Source organism: Leptonychotes weddellii, chromosome 8 (genome assembly GCF_054177405.1).
Source record: "Leptonychotes weddellii isolate Sample4059 chromosome 8, ASM5417740v2, whole genome shotgun sequence".
Lineage (NCBI taxonomy): Eukaryota > Metazoa > Chordata > Mammalia > Carnivora > Phocidae > Leptonychotes > Leptonychotes weddellii.
Window position 1 is genome coordinate 90,332,441 of NC_138376.1, and position 10,402 is coordinate 90,342,842.

The 10,402-nt window shown below is 40.1% G+C and overlaps 1 long non-coding RNA gene across 1 annotated transcript in view; it reads right to left on the reverse strand.

Moving 5' to 3' along the window:
- Window positions 1–7,741, reverse strand: part of LOC145722861 (uncharacterized) — a 53,063-nt gene extending 45,322 nt beyond the window's left edge. The window contains exon 1 of the long non-coding RNA XR_014147435.1: window positions 7,613–7,741. This is a non-coding gene — a long non-coding RNA (uncharacterized LOC145722861). The remainder of the gene's footprint in view (window positions 1–7,612) is intronic.
- Between the last annotated feature and the right edge of the window lie 2,661 nt (window positions 7,742–10,402).

Sequence of the window (10,402 nt, forward strand, 5' to 3'; positions counted from 1 at the left end):
GGGTGTTCACCGGGGCTCAGCCTCAATAATAGCCTCTGTGTCTATGAACAAATGACAAACCCCGTAGATTTAAACGCAGCATGAGGATTTTAGATTAGAAAACAGAACGATTTGCTCATGGACATCAGAAATTAGAGATGAAGAGAGGATAGGAATGAGCTGTTGAAGAGGACCATGGAGTTTGTGTCTAGATAACCTTAAAAGAAGGTGTGATTCTTGTTTCCTTGGGAGTGAGTTTGAAAAAAAAAAAACCCTCAGGATTGAAGAGAGGGACTGCACCAGATGATCGTTTCTCCAAGTCTTCTCTAGACCTCTTTTTCTTTTCCTGACACTAGCCTATGCAGGCATCTCCAAATATAAGGCATAGCTGAACATTTTTAACAGGAGAAGTTAAAGCTGTTTATCTTTCTTGATTTCACTCCAGTACAGAGCAAAGGAAATAGGTATTAGAGGCCGGAGAGCTGGAGACGTTTGTAGACCATGCAAAACATTCGCCAGGAGCGTGAAGGAAAGCGCCTGAAGAGAACGGAAGGTTTGTGCCTGCCGCCTGTTCTTGCTGTTTTTTAGCAGGGTTTACAAAAAACATAGAGCTCAGGAAATAATTGATTGGTTTGCAAGCAGAGATGGAAGGAAAAAGAGGAAGTGTGGAAAGGTAGAGTTTCACATTCCTTCATTTGTTCATTCATTAAACAAATACGTCCCTGACACGAGGAATACATCAATGAACTAACCACACAAAGAGCTTATTATATTCCAGTTGGTGAGATATACAATAAGCAGAAATTACAATAAATAAATTATATATGCTAGAAAGTAGTAAGTGCTCTGGAAAAGAAAATAATGGAGGACAGTAAGATTTGGGGGTGGTGAGGAACAGTTTGTGATTTTGAATACGATGGTCCAGGTAGCCCTCACAGAGAAAGGTAGTATTTGAGGAAAGGCATGGAAGTGAAGGAGTTGGCTGTAGAGATGGGTAGAGAAAGCCTGTTCCAGGTAGAGGGAGCAGCAAGGCAAGGGCCTGAGCTTCGGACATGCCTGTGTCACATGGGGTGGGCTGCTGGGGGGAGGGTCACTGGGTGTGACGCTCTCAGTAACCTCCCAGTGGTCATCCTCTGCCCTTGGGGAAAGAATGAGAATGAGAGCCAAATGGGAAAAAGAACTAGCAGTTTTTTCTTGGACAAATAAAGAATGAGGAATAAGAATTTTTTATCAGGATTATCAAACTGTACAAATAGGAATATCTTTAATTTTAGAATAGAATAAATTCTTCCGCACATCTTTAAAATCCCATTTTAGAACTACATCATGTAACAAGACTTAGGTCATTCTTCTGTTCATAGTATTCTTCCTTGATGAGCCAATGTATTTCTCTGAGAGGTAGCATAATTTTATGAAAGCAGCCTAGATTTGGGGGGCAGTCTTAAATCATTTCTAATCTTGACCTCTCCACTGACTAGATGGGTAAGTTAGTTAATAGTTTTAAGCCTCAACGTCCTGGGTATAAGAGAGGAGTAATCATACTGGATGAATGAGATAGCATATGGAAGATAAATATCATGGCGTCCACCCCATAGAATTCACCAACCAAGTTAGTTTCTCCATCAAACAGGAGACTCAGTGGGGATGTGGGATAGTTGCTTTCTGCTGTCCTTGAAAAAGAGCTCTTCTTGTGGAAACACTGGCACTTATATATGAAATGTAGTTGGCCAAGCTGAAAGAGGAAATCTTGCTTTCCATTCCAACACATTTGGCTTCATTTTTGGGCTCCTTCTGAAAGCTTGGTGACCTCACGCACTATACCTCTGATGAAGAACTGTTTGTGAGAATTTGGTACAATGATGAGAAGCATCATCTCATGAAAAAAAAACTATTTTTGTGATGTCTTCAGCCTTAACTCAAAGTCCTGTGGTTGCCAGTAGATCAAATAAAGCCTGGGATAAAAATAAAATCTCTATGGAGATTTGTTCATAGAAGCCAACTTGCTAGAAGGTTGCACTTCTCAATGATTTTACAGTCTAGTATTTTTATTGATGATATTTCAGTTGTATACTGTCAATTACAAATTTTTCTAACACTATAGTAATGGCTCAAAGCTCTTCCTAATTATGCAAGATGCTGTGAAGAATCACAAGGGGATTTCAAATGCTTTGATTAAAATGACATTCACAGAACTGACATTTAAATGACTAATTTAGTTCTTCTCCCATACTCTAAGTGCATCTATATTTTGTATTGTGTATGAAAAGATGTTTGGAGAACTTCAGAAGCAAAACCATCACCATCAGCAGCAGTCTATTTATAAAATTAAATCTTCACTGTTCAAAGAAAAAAAATCCTGTTGCTATATAGACAACTTTATTTTTAAATGATATGAATATATTATTGGATTGGAGTAAACTACTTCATAACATTCTTTGATATTCTTCAGCCTTCCCCCATAGGAATTTATACCTTTGTGTAATGTGGGACAGCAGAGAGAAGTGCTTTTTGGAGTTTAAAAGTTCTTGGTTTTATTTTCAGATCAACTGGTTGTTCGATCTTGGGCAAAAGAGCCTCGGCTTTCTCAAATGTAATGCAGGGATAACTCCCAGGATCATTCTACAGATTTAACATAAATTTTTTTTTAGAAAACATCTAGTATTGGGATTTGATATGTACATATTGTGAAATGATGACCACAATAAGTTTAGTTGACATCTATCACTGCACAGAGTTACAATTTTTTTTTTTGTGATGAGAACTTTTAAGATTTACTCTCTTAGCAACTTTCAAATATACAACACAGTAATTTTAAGTTTTGTTTTAATCTCAGTTAGTTTACATGCAGTGTTATATTAGTTTCAAATGTACAATATAGTGATTCAACACTTCCATACAACACCCGGTGCTCATCACAGGGTGTTTTGTCCCTTAATCCCCATCACCTATTTAACCCATCCCCCAGCCCACCTCCCTTCTGGGAACCATCAGTTTGTTCTCTGTAGTTAAGAGTCTATTTCTTGATCTGTCTCTCTCTCTTTTTCCCCCCTTTACTCATTTGTTTTGTTTCTTAAGTTCCACATATGAGTAAGATCATATAGTATTTGTCTTTTCTCTGATTTATTTCGCTTAGCATTATACTCTCTAGCTCCATCCATACCATTGCAAATGGCAAGATGTCATTCTTTTTATGGCTGAATAATATTCCATTGTGTACACACACACACACACACACACACCACATCTTCTTTATTCATTCATCATTTTGATGGACACGAGCTTATCCATATCTTGACTATTGTAAATAATGCTGCTGTAAACATAGGGGTGCATGTATGCCTTTGAATTAGTGTTTTTGTATTCTTTGGGTAAATACCCAGTGGTGAAATTGCTGGATCATAGGGTAGTTCTGTTTTTAACTTTTTGAGGAACCTCCATACTGTTCTCCACAGTGGCTGTACCAGTCTGCATCCCCACCAACAGTGCACGAGGGTTCCCCTTTCTCCATACAACACAGTATTGTTAACTACAGTCACCATGCTGTACATTACATCCCCAGGATTTATTTATTTTATAACTGAAAGTTTGTACCTTTTGACCACCTTTGCCCATTTTCCCCGCCCTCTACTCCCTGCCCCTGGCAACTACCCATCTGTCCTCAGTTTCTATGAATTTGTTTTCTTTTTTTAACTCCACACATAAGTGATATCAAACAGTATTTAGCTTTCTCTGTCTGGCTTATTTCATTTCGCATAATGCCTTCAAGGTCCATCTGTGTTGTCACAAATGGCAGGATGTCCTGTTTCTCATGCCTGAATAATATTCCATTGTATATACACAACACATCTTCTTTATCCATTCATTCACTGCTGGACACTTATGTTGTTTCCATGCCTTCGCTATTGTAAATAGTGCTACAATGAACATGGGAGTACAGATATATTTTCAAGTTAATGTTTTCACTTCCTTCGGATAAATTCCCAGAAGCAGACCTGCTGGGATCATATGGTAGCTCTGTAGTTCTCTTTTTAATTTTTCAAGGAAACTCCATACTGTTTTCCACAGTGGCTGCACTATTTTACATTCCCACCAACCATGCACAATGGTTCCTCTTTCTCCACATCCTCGCTGGCACTTGTCATCTCTTGTCCTTTTGAGAACAGCCATTCTAGACAAACCATGAGAGACGATGGACTCTGAAAAACAGAGGGTTCTAGAGGGGAGGGGGGTGGGAGGATGGGTTAGCCCAGTGATGGGTATTAAGGAGGGCACGTTCTGCATGGAGCACTGTGTGTTATACACAAACAATGAATCATGGAACACTACATCAAAAAGTAATGATGTAATGTATGGTGATTAACATAACAATAAAAAATAAAAAAAACATAAAGAGAACAGCCATTCTAACAGGTGTGAGCTGACATCTCATTGTGGTTCTGATTTGTATTTCCATGATGGTCAGGGATGTTGAGCACATTTTCATGTGCCTATAGGCCATCTGAATATCTTCTTTGGAAAAATGTCTGTTTGGGCCTTTTCTCATTTTTAAATTGGATTATTAGTTTTTTCTTTATTTGCTCTTGATTTGTAAGAGTTCCTTACATATTTTGGATAGTAACCTCTTCTCAGATATGTGGCTTGCAAATATTTTCTCCCATTCCATAGATTGCCTTTCCATTTTGTTTTGTTGATTATTTCTTTTGCTGAACAGAAGCTTTTTAATGTAATCCCACTTGCCGATGACATTATTAAAGGAAACCAACCAACAAAGAAGTCAATAAAAGAGGCCATTCGTGGAGCAATGTTAAGAGTATCATGAACCAGTATCATGAACTTCTTGATTATCATGTTATGTTAATCAAATTCTGAGTAGCTGTGGTCCAGTACAAAATAAAAATAAAGAAAAATAGCTAATAAATCATCCATTTAAAAAGTCCAGTAGCAGACTGATGTATTTTCCTAATAAGGAGAGGATGCAAGTAACATGACAAAAGTATCAGCTTTACCCTGTTGGTCTGTGGGGAAACTGTTCGAAGGACCTCACAGAGCACTTGGCAGACTTCAAGTGAGAATTCAGAGAACAGGTGGCAAAAGCAAAAGTCCCCAGGATGTGGGCCTCCCCCATGCCCCGAACACCCCCACGGGAGACTGGCTCATGGCTTCATCATGGGGCGTCCAGGGCAGAGGGTGGACCATCGGATGATGGCGGAGTTGTTAGTTCATTCCCAATTCCTTCACACACAAATTCTCCAACCAGGGGGACTTTTTCAGTTATCAAAACCCAACCCCAGTCTTTCTCCAGGCTGAGAAAGCTTGCGAGTGACCTCCAGGCAGGTCTATGGTGTCTTTCACTTCAGTTTACTATAAAACCAGCAACTTTATGTTTAATAGTCTCTTGCTCTTCTTGATGGTTTTACCACAGGTACACATATCCCTGAACGAAAAGATTTTAATTGCTTATCTTTACACTAGACTTATTTATTTAGTTTGTTGTCTCCCTTCCCCTGCCAGACAGAAGCTCTCAGAGGGCAGAGATTTTTGCCATTTTGTTTACTTCTATATTTCTGGTGTTTTGAACAGTGCCTGACACACAGAAATTTCTTTTGAATCTATTAATGAACTGATAGAAGTGAGTGGAAGTGGTTCCTGATGTCCCTTGTTCCTCACAGGCCTACCTGAAGATCCGTGTGAACTTTAGCATCTGTGGAGAAAGGACTTCAGTAGGTCACAAGAGCCTAGCCCTTTCTGCTGCCAGTAGTCAAGGATTCACCTATTAACTCATGAAAAAGTCTTGGGCTGCATGATAGGTATGCACTTTTGTTTCCTATTTATTGCTGTGTTATCAAGTCTAAAGCAGGCCTGGTTGTAGATGGCCCACCAAACCCATAATGGTAGCACACAACACCTTCATTATGGCACCTTGCTGTATCTAAATGCATCCATTCTAAAGCCTCTACACATGACCCCCCCTTCTTCATGTCTTTTTTTTTTTTTAAAGATTTTATTTATTTATTTGAGAGAGAGAGAATGAGAGAGAACACATGAGGTGGGGGAGGGTCAGAGGGAGAAGCAGACTCCCCGCCGAGCAGGGAGCCCGATGCGGGACTCGATCCAGGGACTCCAGGATCATGACCTGAGCCGAAGGCAGTCGCTTAACCAACTGAGCCACCCAGGCACCCCCTTCATGTCTTTTCTAAGACAGAATCAGACCCTATTGTACAAATGGCTTCCTGACATGCATGGGCTCATTGCCTGATTCCTGTGACCTGGAGATCCAGGGGCCCCAGTAACAGTCCTCCCTCGACTGGCCTCCTTAAGCTAACCTGAACAAGAAAGGAGAAGAAAGAAGGAAATAAGCTCACCTGCCCACTGGTCTCTATGACCTATGAGAACAGAAAACAAGATTCTAGAACTGAATCCAGGGATCCACCTTGGGTCACCTCCTTGCACTCTCTTACACAGTTTGATGTGGTCCTACTTCTTACATTCTTTTAGATCTTTTCCCTTGCCCTTGAATCCATAGAATATGAAGTTCCTCTACCAAGGGACAGCTCTGTCCTCTTTCCTCACATGGCCCCACCTCTCTTTCCTTGCTTTGTCTGGGCTGCACCCGACTGATGCCCAGAGATCATGAGGGCCAGTTCTTAGCTCATCAGGAATAAAGTCCCTACCTCCAGTTTGAGGGAGGCACCCTTTCCTCAACCTCACAGTGTTTTCAAAACTGACATCTTGCAGACTTCAGTGGAATCCCTGAGACAATCCAGAACTGTGAAATAAAAAACAACTTCCATCTAGACACATTCTTCCAAATAAGGATGCACTGGGATGTACAAGGATAAATTTTTGGTCTCAGAAACAGTCATCTTTTCCTTTTCATAGTACCCTCATTTCCCACTGATTTCTTACAGCTCGTAATAAAGACCTAATGAACCATGGGGGTTTTTAATACATATTGAGTGAGTGAATAGAGATGAAGAGTATTTATAATCCATCCAGATTGAAACAGACAAATTTATTTGAACAAGCTAATTGTCCCCTTGTGATAAAGGGGGCAGCTTGTTTCAGCTTGTGCCATTTTACCTATTTCTAAAAGGGCAGCTGCACTCCAAAAGGATTTTCTAATTTATGAGCCACCTCTTTGTTTCCTCTTGTCTTGGGTGAAGTCACAAAGCTATCTTTATAACTTCATCATCATTTTCCAAGCAACACACTCAGCAGCTATAAACAGAACATCAGGGAAAGTCAAACCCACAACTGGCAGGGAAATTGGATTAAACATTGGTCTATAATCACGGTCAAAAATGACCACAGTGAAAATTAATTAAAGAGAAATATTTCTGTTGTCTTTAGTGTTATTCCGCTGCTTTAAAGAACAAGTCTTCCAGATAATAGCACTTGACTCCCAAAGTAAGATAGTGATTTATGGATTTTATCCCTAAGGAAATTACTGGTTACTGACAAGGAGAAGCCCCACACTTTCTTGTTTGCCTTTGAAAATAATTTGGTGTAATTTGCAACTCGTGTAGATGCAAGAGGAAGATGAGAATTCTTTCTAGAATAGAGTTCCCTCTCATTCTCGATTTGGTTTCACAGCACACCCTTCATCCCAACACATTAGTTATAAAAAACTCACTTGACAACGTCGGCTCTTCTTTCCTTGAGTCCTTCCAGTCTGTCCATTTGGGCCACAATAATTTGAAGAATGAGGTATCTCAGAGGTAGATCAAACATGAAATGCCATCTTTCTGACCTCTTTCTGGCCTTCTTCCTGGAAGGAGAATAGCAGTTGCTTGTCAGCAAGTCTTTGAACTTTTATATCACCTTTCTTTGAATTTTGAAGTGCCATTCTGCAGCACGTTGCTTTGATTTTTATTTAATTGACATACCTAGTTGAGTTCTTGGTTTTAACTGGTGATGTGAATTTATTTATTTTTTTTGTTCCTCTACAACCATATATTGCTAATTTAATGTGATGTGGTTTGTGTTTTATCTACTGCGGGAATAAATTTTGTATGCATTTTTTAAGTTAATCTAAAAGAAGATAAATTATGAACAAACTTTCTCTCCTATTTCAGTGAAGTTAAACTGGTAGCCAAAGAAAGTGAATTATTACGAATTCAGAACACAGCTCTATACTTTGTATTTAAAAATAGAAAAGAGGGGCAAAGCACTTTGTCCTACCAAAAGTAGAACTCGGATAATCAAGTTCTTGATGGGGGACTTTTGAGTCCAGACAGGTAAAAATGTAAAATTCCGCCAGGTAAGGAGTGACGTTGGGTATAAATTTAAAAGAGAAGAGCTGGGCAATACAAACTAGGTTATTAAAACCGTTATTAAAAATGATGTGATATAAACTTGCAATTAAATATGTCAAAACCAAATGTAGTAAACACTCAAGCCTTGTCACTGCCTAATGGTTTTACCCTCGTTTCCCATTCTCTATGGTCTTGAGGTAAAGTACATGTATCACAACCGCATGGTAGAAATACTTTCCAGTAACATGGTACTGCACACCTCTTCCCGGCTCCAGGCGCTGATGTGAGCTTGGGAGCTAGAAGTTGGTCTTGTTGGAGTATTTATACCACACCAGTTTGTACCTGATACAAACCAGCCTTTTTTCTCTCCGGATCTCCACTTGCTTCAAACATTTACTAGCACGATACTACCTAACAGCCCAAGAGTCTCGCTATTTCAAAACGTAAGTAGATCTGAAGGATCTACTTCAGAGACTTGCTTGCTCTAAACACGTTTCAAGTTTTTTACCATTTAGCACCCTTTTCCCCTTCATTTTGTACCATCATTCCTTTCTCTGTGGAATTACATCTTTCTTATTCTATGTGGTTGGGCCAAAGGGTGGGGGTCCAAAGACCCCAGCCCTCAGGCTCATGACTTGGGTCAGACCAAACATAGTGTTCCAGAGCCCTGGCTACAATGACTGGTTCTGACATGAACATACGAGCCCAGCTGGGACAGAGATCTCCTTAAAATGTGATTGATGGATGCTGGCTGGGATTAGGAGCCGCAAATGTAGGCTTGAGCTTGCCATTGGCTATGGTTCCCACATGCAATGATGTGTAGGCAGAAGCAGGGCCTTGGAGATACTATTTGAAATTTGCTTGAACCAGATGCCCCCCTTGGACTTCCCAGGTACCTGAGCCTTTCTTGTATGACGAGCAGCACTTTTTTTTTTTTTTTATCTCGACTAACTCTGGTAAAATGCCATATAATATGTCATATTTGTATGGAGAGCACTGTCGATAATTTTGGGTTACAGTGACAGAGATGCACAAGGAGGTTGCAACTTGATCCACATTGTGACCCGATCTGTAGACCAACAGGATGTTCTTTAAAAGAGTTCTGATTGTATTTATCAACCAGAATTTTGCGGAAATGTATGAGATTGTATTTAAAAGACTAAGCATTGTATTCACTTGATACTTTGAAGTTCATGAAAAATGAGGAAAAGGCAACGTCTCTCATTACATCCCCAGGATTTATGCAGGCATAGTGTGGACTACGGTAAGACATTTCACAGGAAATCTTAGTGGAGAGAAAGGCTGTTCCCTGAAGGCCATGCATTCAGCTGTGCCATGGTGATGATTCGGCAGTTTTATGTAACACCCCACAGCTTTCTTTGTGAGAAAAGCATATGGACAACACTGTTTGATGTGAGGCAGAGTCAGCAGATTCAATAAAGAAATTCTAGCTCATCGATATGCTGTCTGACCTTGAGAGTTGAAGTTGTTTCTGTGTATAAACCAGATTTCCCACATCTAGGCCTCGGGGCTCAAAGGAACCAAGCAAGAGAAATACACTATCCTGTTTTATAACAAGCAAAAAAAAGTTAATCCATTGGCTAGTTGCAAAGTAAATTAAAGCTAAAACTAAGCTTTTGAAATTTTAGAAATATTTTTCTCATCTATCTCATATCCACCAACAAGAACGCTTTCCTTCAAAACAACAGCCGTGTCCTCATCACAGTTGGAAGCTGCTGGGTCAGCACTTGCCCTCCCCTTTCACATTTCTGTGGAGATGAAGGAGCAGAACGGGGGTGAATACTTCTGGATCTTCTGTCTGCCCCTTTACTCACTCTTTGTCGCTGGAATAAAAGCAGATCTGTCTGGGGGCGCCTGGGTGGCTCAGTTGGTTAAGCGACTGCCTTCGGCTCAGGTCATGATCCTGGGGTCCCGGGATCGAGTCCCGCATCGGGCTCCCTGCTCGGCAGGGAGTCTGCTTCTCCCTCTGACCCTCCTCCCTCTCGTGCTCTCTGTCTCTCATTCTCTCTCTCACAAATAAATAAATAAAATCTTAAAAAAAAAAAAATTTGACATAGACAACTCTTCACATGAAAGGTACATATCACTATGATTAATAATATAAAAACACATCCAAAAGCATTACTGAAAGGCATGAAAAGTAGTTC